The sequence below is a fragment of the Penaeus japonicus genome, unplaced genomic scaffold (genome assembly GCF_977035675.1).
Source record: "Penaeus japonicus unplaced genomic scaffold, GWHDUDI00000001_assembly GWHDUDI00000035, whole genome shotgun sequence".
NCBI lineage: Eukaryota > Metazoa > Arthropoda > Malacostraca > Decapoda > Penaeidae > Penaeus > Penaeus japonicus.
Genome location: NW_028234437.1, coordinates 1146701 through 1151700, shown reverse-complemented (window position 1 = coordinate 1151700; position 5000 = coordinate 1146701). Strand labels below are relative to the sequence as shown.

At 52.2% G+C, this 5000-nt stretch overlaps 1 pseudogene; it reads right to left on the bottom strand.

The window, feature by feature from the left end:
- Positions 1-3516: 3516 nt before the first annotated feature.
- Positions 3517-4395, bottom strand: LOC147467485 (uncharacterized; annotated as a pseudogene).
- Between the last annotated feature and the right edge of the window lie 605 nt (positions 4396-5000).

Below are 5000 nucleotides of genomic sequence, written 5' to 3'. Positions count from 1 at the left end.
GCCACCGGACAATGGGAGCAAGGTCAGAGTCCTCACGTTGTGCCTTACGCCACTCATCATCCCATCTAGTGGCGCATTCCAGCACCTGTAGATGGAGGCACACAGGATCAGAGTCATTCTGGACACAGTGTGAGCAACTAGCCTCACACGGGCGTCGACTCAGGCTGTCAGCGTTGCAGTGGACACGACCCGGGCGGTGGACGATGTGGTAGTTGTACTGCTCAAGGCGCCCTAACCACCTTGCCAGCTGACCCTCTGCTACCTTCAGCGACTTCAACCACTGTAAGGCAGCATAATCAGTACGGATGGTGAACTCGGCACCGTAGAGGTACGGGCGGCAGTGCTCGAGACTCTTCACCACTGCCAGCAACTCTTTCCTTGTCACACAATAGTTGCGTTCAGGCCTGCTGAACTTGTAGTAGGCCACGACATACTCCTTCCTGTCCTTTACCTGTGACAAAACTGCCCCGATTCCCTCGGCACTAGCGTCAGTGTCCAACAGGTAAGGGAGCTTCGGGTCCGGATAGGGCAAGACCGGTGCTTCTTCAGGTTGTCAAATGCGGACTGACACGCCTCGTCCCACTGGAAGCACTTCCCTTTTCGTGTAAGTCGGTGGAGAGGAGCCGCTACACTGGCGAAGTCCTGTACAAAGCGGCGGTAGTATGTGCACAGGCCCAGGTAGCTCCTGACTTCTGCCACATTGGTGGGAACCGGCCACTTCTCCACCACTGCCACCTTCTGTGGGTCGGTGCGCACACCGTCTTGACTGACGACATGCCCCAGAAATGGCACCTCATGCTGGAACATCGAGCATTTCTTGGGGCTGAGTTTGAGTTTGGCCTTCCTCAACCGCTGTAGTACCTCCTCCAGCCACTCCAGCTCCTCCTCGAAGGTGCTCCCGAAGACGATGACGTCATCAATGTAGACAAACGTCGTCTTCCACTGCAGGCCATCCAATACCCTCTCCATCAGACGCTCGCAACAACCAGGGGCATTGCAGAGCCCAAAGGGCATGACGTTGAATTGCCACAGGCCCTGCCCGAAGGAAAACGCAGTCTTTGGCTTGTCCTCTTCCGCCATCTCCACCTGGTGATAACCCGACTTCAGGTCGAGTGTGGAGAACCACCTGGCCCCCACCAATGCATCGAGTGTGTCATCAATTCTAGGCAAGGGGTATGAGTCCTTGACAGTCATGTCATTCAGCGCCCAGTAGTCCACACAGAAGCATTCTGTACCGTCCTTTTTCTTCACCAGGACTACCGCTGATGACCATGGACTGTCTGACCGTTCAATCACCCCCTGCGCCGCCAGCTCATTGACAGTGCGCTGCATCTCCTCTCGCCTTGCTGGTGCAATACGTCGGGGGGGGAGGGGGGGGTTCTTGATGGGCAAACTATTTTCGGTGTTAATGCAGTGCTTCACCAATCCAAGTTACCCCTGCTAAACACGTCTGCATACTGAGCCAGGGTGTGACGCATCTTCACTGTCTGTACCTCCGTCAGGTTAGCGGCGCTCCGGTGCGCCAAATCCTCGAGGAAGTCAGGCAACGGCCTCACACCAACCAACTCCTCGCTCCCCGATGACTCTTCTGGACGCTCCACTTCCTCACAAGTGCCCAGTTTTGCACCAGCTGGCACCTTCTGGGCCTTATCAGAGAAGTTAGCCACTGTAAGGTGGCCAGATGCTGCATCTCGCGCTCTCCGCGAGCAGGCGCGCTCTCTGCTCTCCCGTTCTGGCTGTCCTGGCCGGAGGACTGGACGTTGCCTGTCGCCTGTTTCTTTTTTTTTTTTAACCAATTATCTTTCTTTTTATTTGTTCTCTATTTTAGTATAGTTTCCCTTTTAACTAAAGTTTTCTGTGATTACTTTTATTATTTTATTTATATATTACGAGACCTTGTATTGAATGTTTTTATTTGTCACCAAGTTTTATTTTTTGTGTTTTAATACTTTGCGAACTTTTATGGTCTCAATGTTTCTTTGATTTTATTTTAAACTTTAGGGGAAACGTTTTATGTATTTTATTTTTGCTTCGTTTTATTCCTTTTAGTTTATATGTTATGCTTTTTAGGATTTTATACATTTTGTTTTCTATTTGTATCTTTCTTTTATGTTTTTTTTTTTTTTTTGCTGAGTTTTATTATTTTTAATATTCATAAGATAATATGCCTCTGACGTCACCGAGGCAATGTTGACGTTTTTTTTTAAACAATAAAGAGAGACGGTCAGACAGTCAACGAGGGTGTTTCCTTTACCCCAGTCCTCCAGAGTAGTTAACCGGCTGTGTCGCCATTTTTGGATTATCTGTGTCGAGCCAAGGAAGTGAACAACGGGGATACGATCACGAAGACAAGAGTTAAGTACTGAAGTGCCTGACATTCTTTGCTTAGGAGCTGGACGTGATCTAAAGAACATTTTTATTAAATCTGATCAGACCTTTTTAGTGAACTTGGCTGGATTCCTTTTACTTAATCTTTTTTATACTCTGTGGTAGGAAGTCTGTTTTTATTTCATTTTAGTTCACCAGACTGTTGTTTTCTTTTCTGCCGTATTTAGATTTTGTCAATTCTTAAGCCTTCAGCAGTGGCATCAGACTTGCTGATCTAGCCTTTGTTTTTATTGGTAAGCCTTCTGCCAGATACTCCACTCGGGAGTATCTTTTCTTTAGTTTTAGTATACGGCAGCCTTAATCATTTTAAGTGCCTTCTGCACATGTTTTGCCATTTTATATTTTACTAGTATTTTTCAATTAGTTTTAGAATTTTGTTTTATTAGGCTGAGCATCATAAAGAGATTGTCACGCTGGAATACACCCATTTAACTGATTCAAACTCCCTCCCCCACGCTACCACTTTCAGGGGTTTTGAATTGACAGGGGTTAGCCAGGCCCCTAGCGCTTGTTTCCCTGGCCAGCATCAAGAGGGGGCAAATAAGTTTTCACCTTTGACTTGATGAACTGGGACGGGGCCCCTGGGTTAACATGGACATCACACTACACCACCAACACTGTAACTAACCCTTCACCTCCTCCAACAAGGCTCCGCCCAACCGCTACGCCATCAGCCAGCTGCAGGTTTTGGATGGGCTCCACTAGGCCCTCTACTCCACGCATCACTCTTGACAGTCGACACCGGATCCTAGACTCTGTCCTGGGGGCAAGGTGCAGTCGCTCAGCTGTAACTACCTCTGCACAGCCAACCTCTGGAAGCAAGGGCACATCTTCACCGTGCACCCTGACAAGCTTCTGTCCAAAGTCGACACTCGCTTTACTTTGTGTCAAGTAGTCAAGGCCCAGCAGGCAGGGCTTGTCCAGATCAGTGACATACACCAGCAGTCGCTGCACCGCGCTGCCCACGCTAATACAAGCCTCCACTGGCCCCTTGAGCTGCACACAATACCCCATGACACCACACAGTCCGCACTAGAGTCTTCTCAACCCCAGTGTCCACTGTTAGGCGGCATGGCTTCCCATCTACAGAGCCCTCCACCTGCACTGTGCTGGTTGTTCGACGGCAGATTACACAAGTCGGGGCCCGGGAACTGAGGACGGCTGGGTTTCGGCCCCCTTCTCCAGCCTGTCCGAGTTTTCCGCCTGTACCACTTCCTTAGCCTTAGGACAGGCACTCGGATGGTGACCATACTTGCCACAGTCCTTGCAGCACTGCTGGAAGGCATCAGAATCCGTCCGGTTGAGAGGATGCGTTCTCCGCTCCCTCCGACACCGACTACATCTGTGCCCTTTCTCACCGCAGCCCCAACACAAGTCTTGGAAAGTCCCCGGGCTCACCTTCCTCAATGCTACCTTCTCTACTTTAGCCTTCCGGCCTTGGAGGTCACGGCGGGGCTGAGCAGCTGGTCCTAGGCCACTGGTTGCCTTCAGGAAGGCCTCGAACTCCAAGGCCCTCGCCAGCGCCACCTGCAGGTCCTCAGGGTGTGCCTGCTTGACGTAGATTTGCAGCTGCTGGTCTTTCAAAGCGTCAACGAAGAAATCACGGGCCAGTACCACGATCATTTCTTCTGGAGCCGCAGGGTACGACCTCCTTACCAGCGCCTCCACGTCCTGCGCCAGCTGGGACAGGGTCTCGCCCCGCTCACGATTCCGCTTCTTCAAGTGGGCCCGATATACCTCGGCCTGGTGGTGATGGCCGAAATGGTGTTTCAAAGCCTCCTCCACGCTGGTGTAAGAGGCATGTTGGGATAGCGGCAGATGTCCCAACATGCCCCTTAGTGCTGTTACCAGCTGCAGTGCCTTTTCTTCCTAGCTCCAGCCCTGGCCAGATGCCAGCATTTCAAAATGGGCGACATATGCCTGCCAGGCCACCTTCCCATCATACTCAGCTGGCTTACACCTCACAGAATGTCTGGAGGCTGAGGGGCTACGGGGTGGAGAACGCATGCCGTGAACTAACACGCCCAGAGGGGAGGGAGGGGGTGAGGGAGGCAACGAGGCGGGTTGACCGGGTCCGAGTTTGCCGCCAACTGTACCCAAGGGAGCGTTTCCGATGGGTCCCAAGCCTCCTGCAGCGGCCACCGGCTCCGACACGATGCTGCGAGGCCCGGGGGTTCCCTGCCACGGACCCCAGGCAGACCCCAGTAAATCTGACACTCTGGCATCTGTTGCCAGAACCTCGTCTGCCTTCTCCGCATGCGACGTTGCTACCTCGTGACGCCGCCTTTCTGCTTTCACCTCCTCCAGCAGTTCACTCTTCACGCTGCCGCAGGCCATGTCGGTGTACTGCTGATTTTCCATCTTCACAGATGCGAGATTGCTCTGTAGCACATCAACAAGATGGCAGAACTGTTCCTCTGCCTTCCTTGCCTGCATCTCGACGAGATGCTGCGCCTGCTCCTCTGCTTTCCTTGCCTGCATCTCGACGAGGTGCTGCGCCTGCTCCTCTGCTTTCCTTGCCTGCATCTCGACAAGATGGTGCACCTGCTCGCGTGCCCTTTGTTCCTGCTCACGAGCCCTTTGTGCCATTTCGTCCCTCATACCGGGCAGCA